The sequence below is a fragment of the Larimichthys crocea genome, chromosome XIII (genome assembly GCF_000972845.2).
Source record: "Larimichthys crocea isolate SSNF chromosome XIII, L_crocea_2.0, whole genome shotgun sequence".
Lineage (NCBI taxonomy): Eukaryota > Metazoa > Chordata > Actinopteri > Sciaenidae > Larimichthys > Larimichthys crocea.
Window position 1 is genome coordinate 10,287,571 of NC_040023.1, and position 15,250 is coordinate 10,302,820.

A 15,250-nucleotide genomic window follows, 5' to 3' on the forward strand; every position below is an offset into this window, starting at 1 on the left:
GTTTCACATATTAGATTTGTTTTTAATCTGTTTTCTTTTTTATGTGACTCATCACTTTTAGGGTGGCTGACACTGTGAATCACTGAGATAGGCGGGTGGATTTCAACAATGGGGGTGGATTTGGCTCATTTCATTTCAAAGCGACGTGGGTCCATTTTAACAAGCGCTCTTCAGTAAAAACACTAAGACGAGAGAGTAATGTGGCCAGCCAAGCACTGAGCCCTAATTACTGATATTTTCTGCCAGAACGAGAAGCAAGTGGCAAATAACCGGATTACAAAGCTGAACACAAATTAATAAGGGGGAAGATCAGGAGACAAACACCAGTGTTAAAGCTTCTGACAGTGTCGCAGAACTGGGATCGGAGGCGGACGGGATTCGATCCATCGAGACACATGAGGAGTAATTAAATTAGGAGGTTTAAAATGGGGATCAGAGATCATTGGAGGTCCTTGAAGCGCTCCCAGGGAATGCTCATCACTATTGATCTCCCTCTCCCTGGAACAAAACTGGTCTTTATATGCGTCTGTTCAGGAAGGTTTGGTGGAAAAGTAAAAGTGTTTCAACCAAAAAATGGATAATTTGCCTGTTCGACAGTGAATCCACTTCAGTGAACGTACTTCAGGAGATCTTCACTCACAGACAGAAAGCCTGTTGCGTTGGAAGACAAACTAATCACTAATAAAGCAGGTACAGGAATCCTCGTCAACCTCCTGGACCTCAGACAGATGTCAGAGCGCTCGACAGAGAAAAGCTGACTCTGTGATGAACTCCTGGATTCGTTACTCCGACAAGTTCCCGTCTTCACAAAGTGTGTTGGCGCCACTGTTTTCATTAACACACTCATTTCTTAAGCTTAGTTTTGTTGCCATAACCGCAGTCTGTCTTTCCAGGCACAGCTAACGTTCAAACAGCATTATAAAAACATTACCATTGTCCAATAAGATGCCCCGTCTGGTTATGGCGTCGGTTCAATGAAGCAATCATGAAGCAAAGTGCATTTTTATCTTCTCATTAATGCTTTAAATGCCAAAGCTTCCCTGCAGTTAAATTATTGATTACATTGTTAAAGTCCTTCTCAGAGTGAGGTTTACTTTTTTATTGTGTGTCTCCTCACTGAGGTGCATTCAGGTGGTGTTGGATTTATGAGCTACCCAGCCCCCCCCATCCCATCATGTGACTGTTATTGCTTTTACCAACAGAGCCAGAAGAGACAGCCTATCATGCACAGCGATAAAGTTTATATAGACACCCTGTAGGTGACACTTAGCCTGGCTACTAATTTGATATATAAGTAAACATGCTTTGATACCTGCAGGGCTGCTGGATGGAAAAGTTCTGAACTTTCTTATATAGAGTCTGAAGCTGGCTCATTACTGACTAATCACTCTTTTTTGTTTTTTTACAGCTTACTCACCATGAAGTTTGGAAATGTGGAGTGAGTTGGCTGAGTGAGCTGCAACGTATTCATGACTTGGAGAAAACTATGACCTGACAGGACATTAACGCCGGGCAGCGGGCATGATGAGCCTCTTGTTCATGCTCGGTAAACGCCTCGTGCAAAACATGAAGAAATGAATGCAAACAATAACTCATTCCTCATAGAGCCTGATGATATTCCACATGCTGATGAGGCAGCGCGGGCTCTCTTAGGACGCGTTAAGTCAAACAAACAGAAGCCCGGACGGAAACATTTGCAGGAGGGGACAAAAAGCTCCAGTGTAGAAACAAAAGAGAACAATGAGAAGAAGAGCGTAAAGTGCAGCGGCAGGCAGAGCACAGCTGAATAAAACAGGACGGCGAGAGTGAGACAACAGAACGGCGAGGCAGAAAGTCAGACAGACAAGAGCAAAACAAGTGGAAGTGAGCTGAGGGGGTGAGGAGAGGAGCGTTGGATATGCAAACGAGGAAAAGAGGCGTGCAGACGGCAGGACGGGGGGAGCTGCTGCTCTTTGTGTCCTGAAATGAAGAGAAACCAGAAGAAATGGATGCAGGCCTGGAGGGAGGGAGGGCAGAACACTGTGTACCAGCACATTACAGTCTGAAATTACATAGGACACAATCTCTCCTCGCTCCCTGCTACAATTCAATTCATACCCAGGATTCCTATTTGTCTCCCCCTCGCCCCGCTACAACTGAATTCATATCCAAGAACCTATTTTCTCCTCCCTCCCTCGCTCCCTCGCTCCCCCTCTCTCCTTCTCCTCCTGGTGCAGTGATGACAGCTCCACCATATTAAGAGTGTGAGAACTGCTGCGACTGGGCATCTGCAGGTGTGTGTGTGTGTGTGTGCGTGTGTGTGTGTGTGACCCCTCTGAATCTATTATCACTGCAGGTATCGAGATCACATCCAACAGTCTTGGAGGCTGACCAATCACTGTGTGTGTGTTTGTGTGTGTGTGTGTGTGTGTGTGTGTGTGTGTGTGCGTGTGCGTGTGTGTGTGTGTGTGTTTGTGTGTCTTTGATCTCTGGCTGTCCTTGCCATGCCCCCCCATCCCTCTCTCTCTCTCTCTCGTGTGTAAAAACACATACACCACACACAGGGCGGCCTGTGTTGGCAGTTGGCAGTAATATACACACACACACACATGAATGCACACACACAACACACACACACACACACACACACACACACACACACACACAGTGAGGGCCCCCAGCTGTTTTCAGTCTCTCCTCTGTCGAGCTGACAGACACTAAGCAGACGGATCTCCTCAACTCGAGCCGTCAGCCTCTCCTCCTCCCTCCTGCCCTCTGACTGACTCCCCCCTCCTCTCTCTCTCTCTCTCTCTCTCTCTCTCTCTTTACTCCCCTCTCCGTCTGCCTTCTTGTCATCTGCCGCCCTCCTGTTTTCTGTCTTCCTCTCCTCCACCTCCACATCTCTCACACGATCACTCTTTCACCTCCTCCAGACCATCTGACCTTCTCGTTCTCAGCACTCTCACTCACTTGTGTGGTTACTGTACATGCACATGTACATGGAATTGTAGATTTATCTCCCTAATTACATTTGAGTTAATGAAATGAACTTGTTTTGAACTGGAGCAGTGCATTTTAAATGAGTTAACCCATTAAAAACTATAAAATTAGATGATCGAAAATTAAATTAAAGGGGAAAAAAACAATTATTTGACTTGAAAACTCAATATCAAGCATCAGAGGCGGTCCTGGCTACATTTACGCCCCAGGATCCATGTTTGAAAAAATAAAATAAAATAAATAACTACAAAAAAAAAAGATTCATCCTAATACCATCCGAACAGTTCCAGACTGTAGCAGATTTTTCACCCTGTTTAACTGGCATTAACATTAACTACAGGTGTGAAGTGCAATCTAAAAACTTTTCCAGCCTTCTTTGATGCAAAATCATCAATTACATCATTACTGTATAACTGATGCTGATGATGGTCAGTCCAGAGAGACGCTCCTGTGACACAGTGGACCTCAGGTACGTTTGAATCAGCTTCAGCTTTGGAAAAACTCCTCTCTGCTTCAGCTGCTGTCACTGGACGGGTCATGGCATCAGTGGAAGTCCACGATGAAGACTCCACATCATCAACCAACACCGTCGGTTCGCCCGTCAATCAACCGGAGTCACGTGAGGTTTTTCATTTTTCACATTAACCCAATTAATTACATGTCGGTATATGAGTCTATGTTAATTCTAGGAATGAAATACAATTTATTTGGAAGCAGTTTGTGTTGTGTGGCCTCAGTCTATCCCTCGCCCCCCTTCTGACACACAACCTGTATGACTCTCAGCAGGAAGTTGACGTGACAATGAGGGCACCCACTCCACTAACTTGACGTGGAAATGAGCGGTATAGAAAACTGGCAAGTTTTTATTTATTTATTTTATTTTTTTCCAGGCCGCTTGTGCGCCCTCACATAGATCGCGCCCTGGGTGGTCGCCCACATTGCCCATAGCAAAATCCGCCCTGGCATCACAAAGATTAAACTGCATCTAAATGTACAAGAGCTACACAAATACAACAAGGTCCACGCCAACATCAGGAAGGTGCTGGCGTCAGTGTAACATTGTGACACGTCTACATTTAATCCAGGAGCCTTTGCCCTGACATCTTTATAGCGTTAACATGCGGATGCTTAATAATCATCATGTTCATCACGTGTTAGCATCTTACTAACAATCACTAATTAGCTGTTTGCCCGTAAAACAAACTCGTGTACAGATCTGACATCGCCTCCTTCAGAGGTAAACATCCAGAGACAGCTCAAGACTGAAAATCCAGAGCAGAGACATTTGGTGTTAACAGCCAGTAAGCCTGGTAAATTACATTTTTAATTAACCACTCACTGTGTCTGATATGTTTCTAAACTCTGCGAGAACCTCTTTGAATCGATGTTGCAGGCCGGATATCACTGAAGCACTGCACGCTCATATTGAAATGATGAGAAAAATGAAGCTGCTTATGGACGAAGAATCAACACGTCAAAGACGCCTCTCCTCTCCTCCTTCACTTGGCATGAAGCATCGCGCCTCCTATTATCTCCGTGCTGGCCTTTTGACTCCGGCAGTGTCACCGCGCAGAGCCTCCAGTTTGACAGTCTTATCAGCCTCAGGGTAGAACAAGCTGAACCGATGCAGTGGGCGGTGAAGCTGCTGCCCTAGTTCTGTTTTCCTTGGAAACGAGACTCCATACAGCCATATGTCTGATTCTGTAACCACTGCTACTACAGCCTGTAGATTTAAAGCATGACCTACATGTTTTTATGTTTTTGTTCTGTTGTTTTCGTCACTCGGGGACAAAATCTAAAGGCTAAGGGAAAACCTTACTCCTCATTTACCTCCAGTGCTACCCAGCGATGCAGTTTTGGTTTAAATCCGTACAGATTCTGAGATTTGTGCCTCCAACCCGATACAGTGTCGGTGAACAGAATTTCTTATGTGGTGCTCTCACCACTGAGATATTACATTTAAAATATTCAACAGCAGCATCTCTTCCAGAGCCAGTGTCCTGTTCATTATTCCGGATAACCCACAGACCTCACTGTCAACAAGTTTCATGAGGACTACACCTTCAGTACAAAGTTGTTCTGTGTGCTCTGGCTCCTCTCGCAGCAGAAATAAGCAGCTCAAATTACAGAAAATGCAAATTGCATGAATGATATTTTAGAAAATAGTTTCCAAACCAACCAGCTCAAAGTTTGTTGTTGAGTCATGACCTCAACCCGACCCCCGACCCCCGACCCTCGACCTCCTTTTTGGATGAGCTGGAATGTCGGCCAGACCTTATCGCTCACCATCAGTGCAGGAGCTCACTAATGCTCCTGAGGATGAATGGGACCAAATCCCTGCAGCCGGGGCCCCTAAATCTTAAATCCAGCCACTGTTATTGCAGCAGATATCATGCCAACATGAACTCGGCCAACTCTTTTCACTTTTCGCACAGCCTCAGTGTTAAAGCATCATAAATAAACACAGTTTTAGTTTTATAGATTTAGTATATTAATTGAACACGGTGTGTATTTTACCCCCGCAGAACACTCTGTCTCCCCAAACGCCTCCTGTTTATAAGACTGTCGTTAGACCTCACCTTCCCTCAGGCTCATCCAACTCTCTCCACTCCTCCTCTCCTCTCCTCTCCCCTCCTCTCCTCTCCTCTCTTCCTCTCCTCTCCTCTCCTCTCCTGTACCCCTCCTCTCTCTATTTCTGTCACAGTTGTCCCCTCCCTTATGCACATTTTCTCAAGGTCAGCCTCCTGCTCTCTCTCTCTCTCTCTTTCAGAAACCCATTGTCCCTCTGCCGCTCTTTTTTTTTCCTTCTTCCCCTGTTCCTCTTTCATCTCCATCATTTCGTGTGCTCCTCTTCATCTCTCGGCCTCTACGCCACTTTTCTTTGCTTTCATCTGCTCCTGGCCCCGGAGTCCGGCTTGCTCACATCCAACGGCCTGTTGCGTCGCTCATTTTCCGTGTCCGTTCTCTCTTTCTGTCTGTTTCCTACACCTTTTTTTAGGTTTCCAAAAAGAGCAATCAAAAGATGCTCTTGCACCACTAAGATTATACAATTTCAGTTTGGTCTTTCGAGAAAGGTACTTGTCTAAAAAGCCTGAGGCCCGTGCAGACCTATAATCTCCTGCTGCATTCAAGACAATTTCCAGTGTTGTTACTGTATTTGTAACTTCACTATGCGCTTCCTTTTCATGCTTCTCTAGTTCACCCAACAATCTAGACCGGTTTCAGGCACCTCCTTACATACAGTATATGTGCTGGCACTTCAACATCTCATCTCTGAATAAACTGCAGAGTCACTTTCACGTGAAGCTCCCAATAAAAGCAACAATCATTTCTGACACAGCATGAGTATTTGACAATTGAATGCAGTCGGATTAACATAAAGACCACAGCAGCACAAAGAAACAGAGGAGAATGTTTCCTGTTCACCTCGTTCATTTATTCATCACTCGGTTTTCATCTCAAGTGCACAAGGAAATTAAATTAAGGTTAATAACCCATAATATACTTTGAATTAAAGTCATTTTGTGTTGGCCACTGAATAAACGTCATCAGCAGTCCTCACTTAACGGCTCGGTTTTGTTCTCTCATATGATTCATTGTTGAAATAAAGTCCAGTCCTTCGAGCTCTCAGTGGTCACGAAAGTTTTAAAATTCAATGGTGCTGTAGCCTTTGACAGTGTCAGGTACTGAAAGGTTTATTGAGGCTTCATCAGGATTTATCAGTGCATGATGACGCCTCAGTGTCCTCTCTGTCCTCGGGACAGTACCACAAATACTCTGTGTCCCTAAGTGGTTATTAGTGTAGTGGTTGGACATTGTTATTTGACTCTGTAGAGACTTCACAACCTGAGATTTAACACTCTCCCCGCAGTGTGTAACCCTCATCGCTCGAATGGAAAACATCCGACACCGGGTCATTTCACAGAGCAGAGCGGCTCTGTAATGATCCTGTCACGTCTACTATGTGAGGCTGTAAGGAACATTTTCATTAAAGTCTGGACAGACATCACTTCAACATGAATGATTAAGGTGGAAATGTCATGTGTAAAAAGGGATTAGCAGGTTTTTTTGATTTTATACTTGAACTATATCCAACATATCTGAGAGAGCTCCGTCGTTGCTTCAGAGGAAATACTCACAATAGCCTCTGCATATACACACAGAGATATATAGCTTCTCAAGACCTTGGGAAATGTTTTTCTGAAGCTGTCACTTTATTTTTAACATCACTGTTAACACAAAGACCGGTCTGACCTTTTCACTCCTTCTGCCAAGCAGCAGCAGCAGCAGCATGTTGGAGCAGCGCGTTCTTCACCCAGACATTTTAAGTCTGCGTGAGTTGATTTTCTCAGCATATTGTAGTTTCCTGTAATGAGGTGAAGCCAGGGGTAGCCCGGGAAAAAGCAGGAATCTAATCTAAAACTTGTTGTTGGGAAACGGTCAGCAGTAATGTGAAAGTATGATTTGGAGTTAATGGGCTGGAAGATGCAAAAGCTTCAGGATGTAAGTGATGGCTTCTTTCACATCATGGCCATGTGCTCTACTACTGTATAGAAATATATATAGTTAGACATTCATTGTTATATATTTATGCTCGTCTGACTTCCATCATTCACAGCTCTTTCTGCACGTCTGTCACAGCTTTTTAACTATTTCTGTCTCTTTTTCAGTCAGTTATTTATTACCACTGTCACTCTCCACCCACCGTCACTCCAGATATTTTTTTATTTCCATCCATCTGTCCACAGCTCTCTATGAATCCGTCCTCTCCTCGACTATCGCTTTCTTGTTTCTGCGGTTTCTCGTCGTCTTCTTCAGTCCGTTTTATCGCTTCATTCTTATTTCTCCCTCTGTCACTCCTCGTTGCTGTCTGTCTCTCACTTCCTCCAACCAAAGGGTTGCGCCACTTCATTCCCATCGTTTGTCTCCTGTGAGTCCTGTACTCTATGATTGGTTGTGCGCCTAAGCTACGTAAAAACATACTGAGAGAATTAAAAAGAGATTTTTGTGTGACGGATAGAAAATGAAGTGTATGATGGTGCGTATGTATGTGTGTGTGTGTGAGTGTGTGGTTTTGTGTGTGTGTGTGTTGACAGGGAGACAGCAGCATGGTCAGATAGAGAGAGAGGGAATAGCATCATGTATGGATTTAAAAGTACAGAGCGTGCAGGCATGCATGCACGTATCAGAGTGACAGAAGTGTGTGCTCGCATGTAGGTTACAGTATAATATGCATCTGTACTCGTGTGTGTGTGTGTGTGTCACATGATACACACACACACACACACACACAAAAGTGGCTGGAGAGCTACATTAGCGTCTCGCTCTTCAGTAACTGCCTCTCACCGCGGTACTTCTCCAGCAAAGCATGCTGGGAAAATTGCAATATCTGGTAAGCACACTGGGCGGTCTGCTTTTAGGAGATTCATTTCAACGACAACGCAAATTCTCAACAACTAAAGCAGCAATTCAAATAATAGAAAGGTTACCTGGAGGTTCTTTCAGCATTAAGTCCACTAATCTACACGTCGCTCTCACCCCAGTACTGAGGAAGGAACGGCTGAAGTCAATGAAATCAAAACAGCACTTAACAGCAGAAAGAAGCCATGCTATAACCTTTCATTATGGTGAATATTAACTCAGTGTGATAATGCCACCAGATGTTTAGACCCTGCATCGATAACAGCAACCCAACAGATACAGAGTCGTGTTTGTGTCTAAGTCAGAAATTTAAGCCCAGTGTTCCTTCTGCTTTTACTTCTGCTTTGGACTAAACAACTTTTTCTGATGAATGTGTAGAAAATAAAGACTGAAACAATAAGCTGAAATATGGGTGAAGCTGTAATGACGCATTGTTAATATAAAACATGTTTACTATGGGCTGTCGTTTGGCTCAGTGGGTAAAGCAGCCGGCCCATGTACGAAGGCTCAGTCCTTGGCGTGGCAGTCCGAGGGTTCGAATCCGACCTGCGGCTCTGTCCCACATGTCCCCGTCTCTCTCTCCCCACATATCTGTCACTCTTCAGCTGTCTGTATCAAAAATAAAGCTTGAAAAGGCCAAAAAAAAAGAAATACAAATGTTGACTATGGATGATTTAATGAGCATGACAGGACTTCCTCCGTATCTAACAGTCAACAATCAGCGCTGATTAGAAAATCTTATCTACTTAAACTCTCTGAACACTTTCCATTAAAAGCTTGATTGTGTTGAGAGAAACAACTTTCCGTTGGAGACTTTACAGTAAGTGAATGTGTTTGTGTCTGATTTGTCTGGGGACGCTGTGGTTAACGTCTCATCTGTCCAGGAGCAGGACGATGAACCTCGGCTTCCTCCTGATGTACAGGCCGGCACATTAAACAGCAGCTCCTTCACCACGCTGTGCAGCTGGGTGAAAGGTTGTTGTAAAGTGCTTTGTTCTCTAAGACAGGAACACACTATACTTCTAAGGGCAGTGCATTAGCCATTAAGCATTCCTCTGATTTATGAATGCACAATGGGCATCTAAAAGCCGACCTGGAACCAGCAGAAAGTTCTCTGGCTCAAGGACGTTTTAATGTCCGATCCGATTGTTGTGTCCGTCTCTGATCCGATCACCAGGCCGGCCAGGAAACACAGCTGCACTGCGAGAAAGTGAGTGTAATAATAAGATCTTTAAACCTCACCCGCTGATTACAGCAATATTCAAGGCTCTTAGATAACAGAGAGCGCATCAAAGGATGGAGAGCAGGTTGCACACACACACACACACACACACGGGGCAATTTGTCCACATTTAACAAGACATGTAAATCACTGTATTCCTTTATTTGTCCACATTTAACAAGACATGTAAATCACTGTATTCCTTTCAAGTAATCCGCGAAATATAGTATTAACATCTTTGATGCAAGTGATAAATTACCCAGGCGAGAGAGAAGGACAGCGACCACCTCAGCGTTAACTCGTCAGCTCTCCCAGAGAGAGAACAGAACGCTAATTAGCTTCCACAACAAAGTCCTGAAACCTCAAAGGGGAAAGCCAACAAGCGAGCACTTCCCCGAGCATGATGACATTTCTGTCTTATTCATTTTCCATTAAAAGCATCAACTTAAATCTGCAAGGGGTCATTAGTAAAAAAAAAAAGCTAATCTGAACACGCTCAATCGTAAAAGTTTCAATCAACCGACAGCGAAGGCTTCCAAAGGCGAGCTGGTTGCTGGAGCCAACCAGGAACCGGTCTGTTGTGCAGCACTGCGTAGCGTTGACTCCGAGTGCACACGCCTGCCTCGCTTTGAAAGGTGAGGAGCTAATAAGCCTTTTTCTCCCCTTCCAACTGCAGCGCCGACGCTCTGCAGCACCTCTGTGAAATGCTACAGATGCAGCCAATTAAAATTCACGGCGAGGCGAGGCGAGGCGAGGCGCGCTCATGCAGGATGTGAAAGAGTTGCCGGACAAATTTCTTCTTTTGCCATGTGTGTGTGTGCGTGTCCGGGAGAGCTGCTGAGACGTGATGCATAATCAATCAGGGCACTCCAAGGAAAATAAGGCCGACCTGGAAGATTTAAAACAACTTCAGCTGACCCGGCGAAGACGCAGAGAAGGAAGACCTCCTGTTAAGATGGAAGAAAGCGTTACTATCAGCTCAACCAATTAGTCATATTACTAATATAGATGTGCACGAGCTGACATGACCTGCATTTAACTCATATTACAGTGTACTGTAAGCCACCCACAGCACACAATTAAATACATACATAAATAAAGACCTTGCATCCATTTTGGCAACTAAGAACAACATCCATCTGCCTGACTGCGCTCTGTCTAACCCACTAAGGCCTCCTCCAGGTCTCTCAGTGCAGCTCTGTGATGGATGCTGCAGCTTTCATTGAGACGTATGTATCCACTGGACTCACACACACTGCCACGGTAAGCAGAGAGAGGGACACAAACACACAACACTACACACAAACGTGTTCACACATCAGCATAAATAAGCCATGCTACACCTCCACTCACTTAAACTCTGCGGTGACTAATGGAGCTGCATTAAACTCCGCAGCTCTTGAGGAGATGCACACGCACAACAAAAACAAGCCATGCATACTCTCTGAAAAACACACGCAGATGAGTGAACGCCCGCACCAACAAACACAAACGTACATCTGCACACTCAGGACAAGACAAATGAAGACTGCATCTCGTTTACTAGGCAGTGCAGACAGGCCCTTATAAAACATGCATGCCGTGTATTCCCCGGCTATCTACCTCCACACACACACCCGCACGCCCAAAACAATCCAAACACAGGCTGCAGAAAGTACCGATCTGTGCTCGGCTGGCATGCTCCATCATCTTCTGACAGGCAATTATTTTATCACGCTTCACACGTAAACACAGTGGCCAAAACATACACACTAGGCTAATGTACAATCACATTTGATGCGAGGCGTGCACACCGGCTCATGTGGACGCGCAGGTTAATAATTCAAAGCCCTGGTTAAGAGGGGAGCGCTCCCTCCTTATTAAATTATTGACAAGCAACATCTAGACTCTCTGCTGCTGACCTGAGGGACGGCCGGCAGGGAGGGAGGAGAGGAGGAGGATAAGTAACATATGTGAGGGAGAGACCAGGGGGAATGGAGGATGGTTGTGGTGGAAGGGAAGTAGAAATGAAAGTGGGAGAGAGTTAAACAAGAGACGATGGGTTCATGATATCATAGAACAGAAGTGAACCCTACATTAATCCCGAAAAGCCTTTAAATTGGAATTTAAATGGAACTGAGACAGAGAGAGATGGAGAGATGGAGTGAGGTAAAAGCTGCAGCAGCTCCGTACTGTGTTCCTGCTTTATTTACCCGCCTGCCTCTTTGTTGCTAGGGGCTGCTGCTGCTTCATACTGTATTCATTTCAGAACAATTACAGCCTGTTGCTGCAGCCTGCTTCCTTCCAGGATGGATGTGCTCGATGGCCGCCTGTCACTTCACCTGCATATCTGTGCATCTGTCACTCGAGAACATGGACGTGGAAAAATGACGATCTGAGACAGAGAGAGAGAGATTTGCCTCCTTTTTTCATCAAGTTGCATCATAAAGGCACTGATTCTATATTTATTTTACATGCCACATTTACAAAAGATTCTTTGGACATGAATATTTTATTTACAGTATAACAGTATTTATATATTCACTCATATTCACTGATGTCTCTATCCAACATTTGTATGCAATATTAATACTGATGGGACCCCAAAGAGCAATACTTTGAATAAAATATTATAACTGAATGGCTGATGTTGAAATACATAACAATAAACATTTCATAAAGTTTTTAACACTTTTTAAAATTCAACTTTTGGTTGTTGTCGTGACACACTGGAGCAATTTTGGAGATTTAAGTGCACAGCCACAGAAAAATAAAATAAATATTTCGAGCAGTCCTAATCAGGACTAAAAATGAACAGAACACATCATTTGCAAGTGTGAAAGAAATGTTTTTATAAATGTGTTATGTGTAAAGAAAGATTATGCAGTGTTTGGGTTTTTTCAGGTTCTGTGTGTATGAAGTTCTTTCAAACAGGTGATTTAAGTCAGCCTCATCATTCCTATCATACATACCCAACACACACACACACACACACACACACACACACACACCGTCATCTGTGACGTTGTCGTTCAGCGGCGTCGGGCGGTCCGAGTGTCTCTCTGCTGTCTTTCCACGCTGAGCGTCTGATTCAGATTCACACATTAACATTCACCCCAGAGACCTTTCAACTTGCAATTAGCCGCTGTTTGCATCAAAGTCAGGGGAAATTCTTCAAACTAAATCTTGGTTTCGGGCCATCGCTGCTTAAGGATTGGTTCTTCATATTTCCTACCAGACTGAAATGTCTGGACAGTTTTTGCTTCTGCTTATGGCTTCACACACACTTACAAAAAACACTTCTAAAGCTAATTATGACACTTAAAAAGGGGATAGAAGGTAGCTTGAGTACCGAGCTGTCAAATAACTCAAATAAATGGGATAATGTTTTTGAGACACCAAATGTGAAAAGTCTGTCCTCTCCCATTATAATAAGTAAATATCTCTTTAAATGCACAACAGTCTCAGAAGCCATCTGCTGCCATCAGACGACGATTAAGCCTCTGGGGGACGTGGCCGATGTTTCAGGGCTCCGGTGTCGTCAGCAGATATCCAGATAACGGATATCCGGGACAAGACTTTCTCTTCCGTGCGCCAGACATTGTTTACAGTCCGAATAGCAACTGGAGATGTGGGAATGGAGCTGGAGTGGATCCAGATGAGATGTGCTCTGCCCATTTTCCCGCTACATGGACTGTTTACCTGCATGCAACAAAAGCCTGGCCAAGATACGGACTACAAACAGACTACAAATGAGAAGACTTCCAGAAGCCCAACAGATTTTGCATTATAGATACTCCTTTGTAGAGATTACTCACATCCTGGATTGATGCAACCTGATTGGTGGTTTAGATTATACTTATTCCATAAATCCCATAAAGCTCAAAGACATTTGGTCTAGCTGAGTTTGAAACGGAAAGTTTAGTCCAAGCTTGGCTGAAACAGTTTTTACTCTTCATGATTTCATCTCACTTATTGCTAGTTTACTTTTCTATTTCCAAAATGAAAGTGTTAGCACTCTAATGATGATGACTTTCATATCTGCCACTAGATGCAGATGCAACAAGCACAAACGGGAAGTGAGAAGAAACCTTTAACTGAACATGAACTGATGTCTTTCTAAATATGCGAAGTTCAATTTGTTCAGTAACTCATTACCTAAAGGAAAAACTAAAATTATACACCCAGCAAGGTAAAATAACAGAGTGCTCAGCTGTGCGTTTCAAGATGGGTTCACCAAAGAAGCTTTCACACGTCCCCGCAACAAGTGTAACAAGAGAAGAGAGCGCGAGGCCGACGATAAGGACGTCAGGAAGCAGGAGGGACGGAGACATTATTACCTGGAGATTTGTCGCGTTATAAAAGCAGAAAGAAGGGCGGGACATGAAAGAGAGAAAGACAGAGATGGGAGATGGAGAGAGAAACCTCAGCAGCCACACCACCGCAATTACAATCCAGCATCCACCGAGCGTCCCGTGGCGGTGAATCCAGAAACACGCAGGAAGCAAACATTCCCTCACAAAACAAACAGCAGCAGATCAGTTAAGACCAAGATTCACAAGTCCTGCTCATTCTTCTATAAATACAGGCAACCAACTTTCACATTATAGCTCCAAACTGCAGACTCTGGAATCACACAGCGTTTTATTTTATTGCGTGCACAGTTTTCCCTCAAATAAACGTCTCTCTCTCTTTCCGCTCCTGTGAGAAAACACTTTCGGTGTTCAGTGTCTCGTGTGTTTGAAGCTGCTTTCAAGTCATGGCCTATTTCAGCACCAAACATGAGCTGACGCAACTGTTCATTAGAGGAAAAGAAGAGTCGGAATATGAGGAATATTTGCTTGAAATCACACCAGAAGAACACAACACCAAACTGTTCATGTGTTTTATGTGATGGACTGTTTGTATTAATGGGTTCACTGATGACGGATTCAGTTAAAGTTCAGATAACCAGTTCACTGTAACATGAACGTGATGATTTTGTCTGATTATTGTGGCGAGAAATGAGAATTTGTTCTGACAAACTGAGACCTACCTTGTTGCATTTTTGTGTTACTCTCAGCACAGTCTGGGAGCGACACTGCCTCAGACGAGAAGTCCCAAATGAAAAACCATTGTTGTGTTTTTGTGGCAGGAAATGTTCTATCCCTCCGAGCCTCATAACAGTGACTCTGCGTTGGATTATTTCATGTAAAAAAGAAAGATGATTGAGAACTTTTGAAAAGCATTCTTTAGCTTTGATTGGCTCATCGTGTTATCGTGGCTGAACTGCAACTCAAATATTTCAGGAATTTTGTCAATTTGCATCAGTTTACATTACAAGACTGACGATACTCCTGGAGGGCCCTGATAACAAAGCTGCTGAATAATCAACACGTCCTGCAGTACGCTGGAAGTTGCTTAGAGAATATTTTGCTCCAACATTTTCGCTGCATATTCCATGACCTCATATGATACAGTGTCCTCCTTAGAAAAGTCCCCTGTGCAGCTCCAACACTTCTCTGTCTTCTCCCACCACATCGTGATGTACATCAGCTGAACTGCAAACCCCCACCATCCCCCCCGCTGAGCTGCACACCACACAAACCCGTAATTACAGGACGGCCACAGTAAGTCAGATCGGCAAATCCCCCTCCGCGTGGGTTTCTG

General features: G+C 44.2%; 1 protein-coding gene across 4 annotated transcripts in view; it reads right to left on the reverse strand.

Moving 5' to 3' along the window:
- Positions 1–15,250, reverse strand: part of pvrl2l (PVR cell adhesion molecule related 2 like) — a 250,335-nt gene that overhangs the window by 159,384 nt on the left and 75,701 nt on the right. The window lies entirely within an intron of this gene.